We start from the raw sequence: 11,464 nt of genomic DNA, 5'->3' as shown, positions 1-11,464 counted from the left end.
GCAGTGAGGCATTGCTGCCAGTTTCCCACAAGGGCTTGCACAAACTCCAGTTTGCTTGTGTATTGTTTTTTTTTTAAAAAGCAGGGAAGTAGAGTTGCTTGTGTCAGGGTGGCTTTGCAAGGCTGAGAGCGTTGCAGCATTTTGAGGGTGAAGGCAGGACTTGCCTCTCTGCTGTGCTTGCTCAGTTGCTGTTTCTCACAGGGAGTGAGCAGGGTCTGTGCCAGCTGTGTAGAAGCAGCAGCACAGCTCCTTTGTTACCTGCAGTATTTTTATTTCTGTTGATGTGAGAGCTGGAAGGGCTCTGGTGTGATTTTCAGGTGCTGGGCTGCATTTGTAGAGGTCTGCCTGTTAGAAGAGGGCTGGGTTTGTCTGCCCAGAAGTGATGGCAGAGGAAGTGTAAGACAAATCTATAAAGTTTTCCTTTAGCTATCCCACACAGAGACGTGATGTTTGTGGGGTTTTGTTTTTTTTTTTTTTTGTCCTTAAAAACAAATTCTAGGTTTGGAGCTGCTGGAGGTTTGTAACTGGTCTGGCAAGAGCTATGCAAGTGCAAAAGACTAGTTCCAGAGGCAGTATGGATTCTCCTAAGGCAAACCTGTCTGTTGGTGTAATGTCAGTGCAGCCACATCAGATGAATCACAGCCTAAGTTTTTATCCTGAGAACTACTACCTCAGCATTTTTTCCCCATCAGCTCATAATTTTACCAGATGAAATCCTGCTGTGTTAATATATAGTACAGAATCAACCAGTTGGACTCACTTGGAGCTGGTGATTTGGACAATTTGGTTTGGGTAGGCTGCTGTTGTATGTTTGCTGTGTTGCCATTCAATGTCAGCCCTCCCTTTGCATTCTGTAAGAGCTTCCATTAATTTCAGTAGAAATCTGCATTTGGGGTGGAGGGTGACCTAATCTTTAAAAAGGATCTTAATCCACTTAGCCTCTCTTGCAAAGCTCAGCATTTTTTCCTTGTCAGGAGCAGACTGCATTCCTAACCTTGATATGTCACTTTCCAGTTGGCTTAATATTTGGGTGAGGATAAAAAGGAAATGTTTTTCAAAGATTGAAAGAATTCATGCTGGTAAGGTGTATGTGTGTGTGATGTGCAAGCAATAAAAAAAAAAAAGGAGGCATGAGCATAATTGTGTTTGCATGGTGGAAAAAAGATAAAATAACATCAGCAGATGACTATCAAGAACAAGCACAGGAAGAGGTAAATCCATTTGAAACAGTGTAAATGGGAAACCATGAGGGAAGAGGAAATGGGGCTGAAATGTTGTTTAATGTAAATTAAAGTGCAAGGCAAAAATAGGACTCCTGTAATTTTGACCTGTAAATGTCTCTTCCCAGAGGCCTTAGGGTAGCCAGGAAAAATTCAGTTTCTGATGCAAATATAAGACCTGATGCCCATGCCTTGGTAAGACCAGAGGTGATCTAGGCTACAGCATTAAATCTAGCACGGCTCAGAAAGCATGGAAAACTGTTGCCAGTAGCCCATGTTCAGTTTTGGGGGGTTTCAGCTCTGGTCACAAAACAAAGAATGCCACAATTAACACTAATTGGTACCTTCCTTGATGTTTTGGTCAGGGAGAATGAACCATTCCCTGCCTTCCTGGAGGCAGTCACTCCAGGTCAGGGGAAGAGACCTGTGGGGATGTTGCATGGCTCACAGGAGCTTCCTGCCAACGGGAAATCTCGAATCCAACCTAATTCACACTGCCTGAGGACTACCTGCTTTGTGCAGGATGTTTCTCCTTGGGTGGCCAAATGTCTGCAAGGAGTGAACACAGGCAGACGTGCCCAAGTGCACACGATGAGCCTTGAAGCCATTTGCTCATTTCCCTTTAATCAAAATCTTCTGCCCTTGTGTTTTCTTTTCTGTTTGGTGACTGAAGCGAAGCTTCATGTGCCTTCACGTGGGAGTTAAGTGGGTCAGTGGGATGCTTTGTTCGTGGCAGCTCTCACGTGGAAAAAGTCCGATGCAAAACGCCGAGGCTTGGCAGGAAAGTGCCAATTAAAGATAGCGGTGCAGGAGCACATTGTGTGAGCTGAAAGTGCTCAAATCTGGGGCTGTGACAACTGTCATGTGCAAAGGAAAGAACAAGGAATTATTAAATTGCATGTTGATCTGACATACTTGTGCTTTCCCTGTTTAAAATGTTTGTTCTCATGCAGTATGAATGAGAAGTTTCCCAGGTAAGTGAGGAGTGGAAGAGGTAAGTCACACAGAGGGCCTGTGCCAGAGTGGGATCAGCAGCACTCAGAAGTTGGGTACTTGGACTTCACCTTTTATTTATCTTTGTGCCAACAGCAGTCCAACCTTCTCCTCATCACAGCACTAGGCTGTGCAGGTGACCTGTGCAGGAGATGTAAGTGCCAGGAGATGGCAAAGGGAGAGATGCAATGCTACATTAAGTGAAGCTGTTCTCCCCTTTAGCTATGCAAGTAGTGAAGCTGGGACAGCACATAAAGGAAATGTGGCTTTCTAAGTCTGCACAGCAGTGTGCTCAACTCTGGGGAAGCAACCAAAGGACAGTCAGGCTTTGACACTGCTGTCCTCTGCTGCTACGGGCAGCTACATCATCATACTGTCATCCATAAATAAAGACATTTCTCACTGAAGCTCCAGGCCCTCAGATTCCTGAGCAGATGTTGTGCAAAAGGGCCCTGAAGGAAAGGAGAAGAGCAGGTCATTCAGGTATAGTCAGTGTTTCTGCTGAAATAGAGCCAGTCCACCCATCTGCTTCCCACTAGTTTTATTGATGTGTTTTTATTTGAAAGAGCAGTGTTGGTAATTGAAAGCTAGGCTATCCTTACCTTTCTTTATTTTAAAAAGCTTTCCGACTTTGCTTTGCCCTTGCTTTATGCAGATGTCCATCAGTTTATCTCTTTTTTCACCTTGCAGATGGGCTGTGCTTTGTTTTGCACATGTATAAGCACACAGCTCCTCGTGTCCAACCAGAACTTTCTCAACAAGCGGGGAACAGTGTACTTTGTAGGTGGACTGATTAGGGAGATCCGTGTAGCTTCACTGGGAACAGAATCCTCTCAGGAGACTGGTCTCTTAGTTTTGGAGACAGGTAGGTAAATGGAAATCTTTCAGAAATGACAGCATAGTAAAAAGTATGTTTTTTTTAAAGTGTTATGGATAAGGGTACTGCCAAATGCCTGCTGTTGAGCCACAGGTAGTGAAGGCCTGGTCAAGCATTCTCGTGATGATAGCAGCAAGTCCAGTGGTCACTGTTGTTTCCCTCATTTAGAGAGTCCTCTCTGCACCCCAGGATGAGTACCCAAGGACTGCTTAGCAATAGCACAGTCATTGCCTAACAATAACTTTGGAGAAGCTGAGTTATCCCTTCAGACTGGACTCCATCCAGAAGCTTAGATCTGGTTGCCCTTGGGGTATCCTGCCGTGCCCTCATGGCGTGTTTCCATGGGGAAGTGTCACAGGCGATGTGCACACGTCTGTCACAGGTGTGCCAGAACTAATGCAGAGTGATGGCTCTGGGAAAGCTGCAGGACTGCGCCGTGGAATCGTCAGCAGAATTAAAGAGTACTAAGATTAAGGTTAAGAAGCCTAAAGGGCAAGAACCAGAACAGTACTTTCACCTCCTACTTTTAAATCAGAAGAAAACCTGCAGGTTACAATGTATTTTGGACTTCTTTTCCTGGTGAAAAAGAGGCTTGTATGACCAGTCTGTCTGTCTCTATTCAGCTGTCAGGCTAAGCCCTCCTTTCTCCTTCTCAGTGTTTAGGGGGGAGGAAACAATCTCAAGTTTCATGAGAAATGGAAGAGAGAAATAATCATTGCCAGCCTCAGGGGAAAGCAGGAGGGAGCTGGGGAGTGGTGTGGTCCCTTGTGATGGAAGGCTGCCCTTCCATCTCTACATGAATACAGCCCTGGACTAACCCCGTGCCGCCCATGTCCCTTTGGAGGGGAGTGTCACAGGACACACAAAGGAAGGTAGGGCTGCTGAGAGAGCAGGGAGGATTAGAGGGACAAAGAACACAGACCTGTGAGAAACCAGGCATCATTAGTGCTGCTGCTCATGGAGCAATTTGATTGTCTTGAATATAGGCATAAAGTGTTCTAAAAGTCTCTGCAGGGAGCAAGGAAACAGTCATGTAATAACAGAAAAAAAAATTCCAAACATAAGAGCTCATAAAGAAACAAATTTATTTCTATGAAGATACTTTACCTGCTTTACAATAAAAATGTGAAGAAAACAAAGACCATGTCCACAATCTGTCAGTTGCACAATTGAGGAAGCTTCTAAATTTTGTGCAGTTGTTGTCCCCCGAAGTCTTGCAACAAAACAGAAAATAAAAGCCATATTTTCTGTGCAAGTTTTATTTACGAGGGGAGAAAAAAATACTTTAACCTATGCCAGCTACATTTCTCAGCATTTCTTTATGAAAATTTCTTTAGGCTGCCAAACAGTGACTGTAGAATCACCGGAAGTAAGAATCTGTGAAAAAAGGGCAAACATACAATTATATCAGAAGGTAGTTTTGGGAGATTTCCAAAGTAATTGCCCCTTTATTGTAATACTGAATAGAATAAATTCACGGCAAAAGTGTGATACAAAGTTTTTCTTACTAAAACTAAATGAAATATTGCTTTTCATAATTCACCTAACTTAGAACTATTCAGTGTTTATCTCATTTTCTTGCTTAAAATGAAATGTGAAGGTATTTTGGGAACAGAGAGACAACTATCTAGACTCTCTGTGAGAACTTTGCCTGTAGTTCTAGCAGATCCAGATGAAGTGGAATGATTGGTCCTTTATTAATTTACCCATGATCTCTGTCCTCAGCCACTGTTAGGAGGCTGCAAAACAGAAGAGCAAACCACTGGAGCAGTCCTGTTTGCAGAACTGCCCAACCAGGGAGGGAAAACACTCAGCACATGGACTGTGCTTCCTCTGGGAGCAGATACAGAGTGAGATGGGGACTGGGAAGCCACAATAGGTGAAGAGTTGTCTCTGCTGTGGGTAGTGCTTAGCCAGTTAGGGCTCTCAGGAGATTAGCTACTGCCTGGGGGTGAGAACCATGGTAATTTCTAAAGCTGGTTTGTAATCACCTGCTTTCAGAGTACTCAGAGCTGGCATCCTTTTAAGCGCTAATATCCCCAGCTTTCTCTTGACATCTGTGCAGCTTGTTCCAGACTTTACATTCAGTTTGTGCTTATGGCTTTACACAAAGCAGCAGTTATGTATTGCTCTGGAACCTGATGGCAAAAAAGAACAAATTGGCAAATCTAGGATTATTTGGAGGGGGCTTGCCAAAAGTCATTGCTGTGCTGGGGCCGTGAGCCAAGGAGAAGGCATTATTATTTCATGGAGTTATGAATGAAAATCAGTCATTTGTTCCACATACAGCTCTCCCATGTTTTGATGGCTCAGACTCTGTGCTTGTTGGGAACTGCAGTGTTACAGAGGTCAGCTGCCTTCTGCAGCACAGGGGACAACAGTGATGGTTTGAGGGGACATGGATGTTAATTCCCCACAACCAACAGGAGAAAAGCAGTCATGAAGCAGGGAACAAGATGGTCAAATACATCTTGGTAAAGAGCTTCTGCACAGGGCACTTATTTCCCATTCTCACTTCAGTTATAGAGTGGGAGCACTGCAAGTTGTTCCATGAAGGAGAAAGAATTAGTTGTTTTTAAGTGCAGATTTTAAACTAAGGCTGCACAAAACAGAGACATGGAATGGATCCAGTGGAAGGCAACAAAAATGATTAAGGGACCGGAGCATGTCTGGTATGAGAAAAGGCTGGGAGAATTGGGGCTGTTCAGCCTTGAGAAGAGATGACAGACGGGACCTCATCCATGCCTATAAATATCCAAAGTGGGATGTCGAGAGGATGGATCCAGGCTCTGCTTGCTGGTGCCCAGCAATGGAAGGGGCAACAGGCAGAAACTGATGCACAGGACGTTCCAGCTGAACATGAGGAAAAACTTCTTTACCGAGCAGTGACCACGAACTGGAACAGCTTGTCCAGAGAGTGGAGTTTCCCTCGCTGGAGACATTCCAGAGCTGTCTGGAGCCAGTCCTGTGCCATATGCTCTGGGATGGCCCTGCCTGAGCAGGGAGGTTGGGCCAGGTGCCCCGCCGTGCTCCCTTCCAGCCTGAGGCACTCTGTGACTGTGCAGCAGTTTCCCTCCCTGGGGACTCCGTGAAGGCGGGCAGAGCGCGGGCACAGCCGCACGGCACCACTGAGCCCTCTTGCTCTCCGCGCCGTGCGGGGAACTCCCACCGCAGTGTTCCAGCCTGTCCCCGGCCGCAGCAGCGGCTGGAAGGCGGTCAGGCGGGAAGGCCCGCGGCGTTCCCGCGCAGTGTTCCAGCCTGTCCCCGGCCGCAGCAGCGGCTGGAAGGCGGTCAGGCGGGAGGGTCCGCGGCGTTCCCGCGCAGTGTTCCAGCCTGTCCCCGGCCGCAGCAGCGGCTGGAAGGCGGTCAGGCGGGAGGGTCCGCGGCGTTCCCGCGCAGTGTTCCAGCCTGTCCCCGGCCGCAGCAGCGGCTGGAAGGCGGTCAGGCGGGAGGGCCCGCGGCGTTCCCGGGCAGTGTTCCCGGCAATCCATCCGCCCGTCCGCGCCGCCCGGCCCGGCTCACGGCGGGCGGGGTTGCCATGGCGACGGGGCGCGCACGGTAACGGCCCCGCGCATGCGCACGGCGCGCGCTGACCTCACCGCGGTACCAGCGGCCGCAGGGCGGCGCCGCGCCGGCGCGCGGGGCGGGGCGGGGCGGGGCGGGCGCGGGCGGCGCGTGCGCGCTGTGTCCCCCATTCTTCCCGTGGTCAGCGGGGCGCGCGCGGCCATGGAGCGGAGCGGGCGCCGCCGCCGCCGGCACTGAGGGAGCGAGACGCGAGAGGAGAAGGGAGCGCGTCCGCCCGGCCCCCGCCCCGCAGGTACGGCCCGCGCCCGCGCCGCGGGGAGCAGCGCGGCCGGGGGGGCTTTGTGTGCGGTGCCGCCGCCGGGTGACCGCGGGGAGAGCGGTTCGGGGCGGGGCCGAGCCGCCCGCGGCAGCGGCCGGAGCAGCGCGGTGCCGGCTCTCCCGGCGGCGCGATGCGGGCAGGGGTGGGCAGGGGAGGGCGGTCCGGCGGCACCGGGGCTGCGGGGGCTGCCGGGGCCTGGAGAGGGGCCGCCCCTCAGCCCCCCGCCTGGGGCCGCCGAGCGCCGTGCGGGAGCGGCGGTGCCGGGCCGTGTCACAGCGGAGGGTCCCCGCTGGAGCAAACAGCTCGGCCAAGGGAGGGAGGCGCGGCCGTGCTGCGCTCAGCGAGCACCGCGGGGCTTCGCTAACGCTTGAGGCTGCTGTGCTCCCTAAAGCATCGTGTGGATTGGGTGGGTTCAGCCCTTGCGCTTGGCCCCTTTGTGCACGTGCCCTGCTCCGCTTCGTTTATTTCTGGCAGCATTTTTAGTGGGAGCTGGGTCAGAACTGTGTTTGTGCGAAGAGGTGGGTTGGTCATTACACAAATCCTGCAGAAATGCTTTGGAGAGATGCTGGATCTGAGTAAATAAATGTAGTTGTGCGTGTTACAGTAGTCTGTGTGGGCTCTGCTTAAGGTGTTTTAGTGTTATATGTCTAAAGATACCAGTGAGGGTGGGAAAGGCTGCTCCCTTCCCCAACTCCCTGCACAGCCGCTTGACAAGGATGTGGCAAACTGAGGTAGGATAACAGGCTTAGGGTTGTGTGGGAAGCCTGTGGTGGAGTAGTGCAGAGGCTTCCCAGCTGTGTGGGTTGCTCTGCCCAATAGATCTTTCTTTCCCAAGTGGATTTAGAAGTCAGTGTTTAGTAAATGAGACTAGGGTTTACTAAAGTAGCATGTACCAAGTTAGTGTTAATAGAGCAGAGGTGTAGTCTTCAGCCCAGCACTGGTGCTAGCATCAGAGACAAATATGTCTCAGTCCAGTTTGCTGCTGAGCAGCACAGCCCATTCATCTGCATCTTTTGAGCAGTTGCATCTCTGTTCTGTGCTCCTCTCGATGCTACCTGGGTGCTGTTGGAGACAAAGTATTGTTGTTTGATACCTGGAGACACAGATCCACCATTTAGATCAGTAGTGCTTAGATTAGTTCTTGGAAAGGTGTTGGAAGTGCAAGTATTTGCTTCCGTGTGGGATTCTGAATTGGATTTAAGAGGTTTGCAGCTGGAGAGAGCATACATTTGAGAACTTGCAATAGGAGTGAGCTTTCTCTCCTGTAAAGGACTACACCCAAGTGCAGGATGGAACTGCAGCGCTGTCATATTCAGGGTCTTCCCTGTTAAAGCAACATAGCTCACTCTGTGGAGCAAGCCTTTGTGCTGCAGTCCTGGGCTTGGCAAAGTCGAGCCTTTGCTTGTTTTCTCTGTTCAACCCTGTCAGTGGGACTGAAGCCTGGAAGTTACGAGAGGGACAGAGGAATGACATGTCACCGTGGACAATTCTCTCTGTATTTCAGTCTCACTTGCTTAATTTTTTTTTAATTGCTACCGACATAAATAGATTTGTTTTTTTGTACTGATGCCTGCAGCATTCCTGTGAAGTCCTTAAAATATGTCAAACAGCTTCAGAAGTTTCTGTTTCAAGAAGAAAAATGCCATGGAGTTATACACTTCAGCCTTGCTTCACTTGGCTGTTAACGGGCGGTGTTAAAAGTGATAGAGCAGCATGTTTTGGAGGTGGAAATGTTTTTCTAGTTCACGTGATGTTCCCCAGAAGTACAACTGGAGAGAGTGCCTATGATTGAATGAATTGGTCCTCCAGTCATCTTCAAAGTTCTGTAGGAATCTTAAATCTGTGCTACAACTTAGGTATTAAGAAAACCATATATTTAAGCAGCAAAAGCCAAACTGAAATGATTTATCTGTTTCTTGCATGTTAATCGGTTCTCTATCCATCAGGCAATTTGGTCAGGGCTGTGGGATATTAGAGGATGAGGGCTGACAGCAAGTCTGGCCACTTCTGTAGTGATTTACAGCATCACAGGAGGATGAGGACAAGATCTCCTCTACAGAGGAGCCCTCAATAACCTTTGTCAGGGGCAGGTCAGAAGAAGTTTCAAGATGCTGGACACGAAATGGTCAGGTGGAACATCACCATTTCACTCACTGTTCCAACATGCATGTGGGCTTCTGTGAGAGTGATGTGGCTTTGAAGCTTGTGGACTGCCATTACAGGTCCCTTCTGGCCTCAGATGACTTTGGATCAGGCTCATGTGTCACCCTGAGCATCTCATTATCTCAGGCCTTGCCTAGACTAGGGCTGGAAATCTTGTTGGCGTGCCTGGATGGGGCTTGTTGCTGTTCACGCCTCCTTGGCTGGCAGTTGTAATTGAAGCTTCTCCTGGATTCTGACAGCGCCAGCACACCTTGGAGCAGTGATTGCCAGTGCAGTGGAGAAATGCTGGCAAGTATAGAAAGGTCTGTCACCTGAGTGAATAAAATAGACTGTCCTTGTCTATTAATTTCTTCACGCCGTGACTTCGGTAAATTCTAAGCAGTCTGACTGTGAGGGAAGGGGTTTGCTTCTTTGCTTGATGAAGGTTGACGTGACAGTGATGTGCAGCATTAGCTTTACCTTGCTGTTTGATGGTGTCCACTTCATGTTGCACTTTGCTCAGTGGCTCTGTTTCCATCACCCTATACAGTGTCAAAGTTTGCACTGTGTGTTTCTTTAGATGTCGTTCAGTGTTTTGGGTCTTGTCCATTGGACCAACCTGTTACCAGTTCTCAAAGCTGTGTGAAAGCCTGGTATCAGTGGGTTATGAGCTTTGCACAGTGGGATACTGAGGACTGAGCACATACATGTTCCTTGGCATTCTGCAGTGCTCTGTTGTACATGGGAGAGTTCACTTTCTCCTCTCTTTGGCAGCATTAGTGCTCTTATACCTGAAAAAAACCACACCACAAAACCCAAAGAACTGGATGGAGTTGTAACTGCTCAAGTTATAGAAGTGCAACAAATGGATTTTGTCTGAGAGGCTGCAGGTGCTCCCCGAGAGATTTGATCTCAATTCATGTTTAGTGTTTGAGTTCATCTTACTTCCTGTTCTGTCCCTTAATCAAATCTCCGCACGTTTGGCTCTGCAGGGAGGGAGATGTCCATTCTGTATCCAGAAACAAGTATGCCAAGTAGGAGCCACAAAATTAATTATTAGAGAAGCGTCATCATCATTAGTTTATTGTGAGTGGGAGGATTTAAAAATCTCTAATTTGTTTCCACCGCCAGCAGGATAACAGACTACACAGCCTAACCAGGCCAGTCCCTGATGCAGTCCCTGTTTCAGTATTTCAGGCTTAATCTGTGACCCTTTCTTTACATTTTGCTTATAGATGCTTTATATTCCAAGATATTTCAGAAAACCAAATTGAACCAACAGTAATTTGCTGAGGCAGAGATTTGATGAAAATAAAGTCAAATTTTGAGCTGTGTTTCAAAGTGCTGCTGAGCAGGAGGGAGGAATTGCAGGTGTGTCTTTGCCTGTTACATGCAGAAGTTCTGAGTTCGTAGGCTGGAAGTTGCCTTAACTGGTACTAGGGTTCAGCGCAATTTGTGATACTGTCAAGTAAAACCTCTTTCTGCTCCTTCTTGTCCTGTGCTTCCTCCACCCACTGTTTCATATATCTTAGTGTCTTGGTGGCTTTCTGCACTTCCTTGCAGCCTGGGTGGAGGGGTTTCTTTGGCCATCCACTTCTGTGTGGTTGCAAGTGCCAGGCTGAGTAAAATCTGCTTATGTCTGAATGTAGAGGGTAACCCTCCTTCCCGTCCCTGGAGCTGGAATCCAGGTGCTGCTGAGTTCTCCTCTCCTTGGCCAAGAGTTACCATGGCAGCCCTGGAGAACAGGGACAGGCAAAGATCCCTGTTTTGCCATGCAAAAAAATTGTGTTTATAGTCATGGAAGACAGATGGACATTAGCTGGGAAACCTGAAGACAGACCAACAAAATAACCTTTTTCTAAAACTGTTGACTTGCAAACTGCTGCTGTTGCATCCCACAGCCAGTGTCCCTTGAGGGCTTGCACCCAAGGTATGATCTTGCATATTATTTTTCCGTTCCAACGTGTCATTTTATTACTAGCTCCTTTCTCTCAAGTACTTCCTTTTGGAGTAGTTCTGGCTTGGACTTTTACACAAAAACTTACTTCTGCGTCACCAGACAGTTATGTATCTGTAGGAATAGCAAGGTCCTGGAGGACTGGAGTATGAAATTTATGTCAAACCCACTGCTCTCTTTAAAATTCAGTTATCCAGGTCTTACACACCAGCATGTGACCGTTATCAGTTTTTTCTTTTCCCAAGGTGTTATCTCATCCTCACTTACCGCTGCCACTGGAGACTTACTTTGCAGTGACTCTGAGGAAGGCACTGAATTCCTACTCTATTCCTGCCTATAAAATAGGAAGGTGCTGTTATACCACCTTTTTCTTCAAGTGATGTAAATGAAGGAGATGCTTTCCATCTTCAGGGCTGGCTAAATTAGTGATC

General features: G+C 48.4%; 1 protein-coding gene across 15 annotated transcripts in view; it reads left to right on the top strand.

Moving 5' to 3' along the window:
- The first annotated feature begins 6,752 nt into the window (after positions 1-6,752).
- The window catches only part of CLASP1 (cytoplasmic linker associated protein 1), a 171,129-nt gene continuing 166,417 nt past the window's right edge, over positions 6,753-11,464 (top strand). For 12 of the 15 annotated variants that reach the window (XM_085066926.1, XM_085066924.1, XM_085066927.1 and 9 more), the window contains exon 1: positions 6,753-6,907. The gene's annotated coding sequence lies outside the window, so the exon portion shown is untranslated. The remainder of the gene's footprint in view (positions 6,908-11,464) is intronic. The other 3 variants (XM_085066933.1, XM_085066932.1, XM_085066931.1) reach the window with 1 other exon arrangement.

This window comes from Lichenostomus cassidix, chromosome 7 (genome assembly GCF_008360975.1).
Source record: "Lichenostomus cassidix isolate B80296 chromosome 7, HeHo_3.0, whole genome shotgun sequence".
NCBI classification, from domain to species: Eukaryota; Metazoa; Chordata; class Aves; order Passeriformes; family Meliphagidae; genus Lichenostomus; species Lichenostomus cassidix.
The sequence above is the reverse complement of the archived record's forward strand: the minus strand, read 5'-3'. Positions and strand labels throughout refer to the sequence as shown.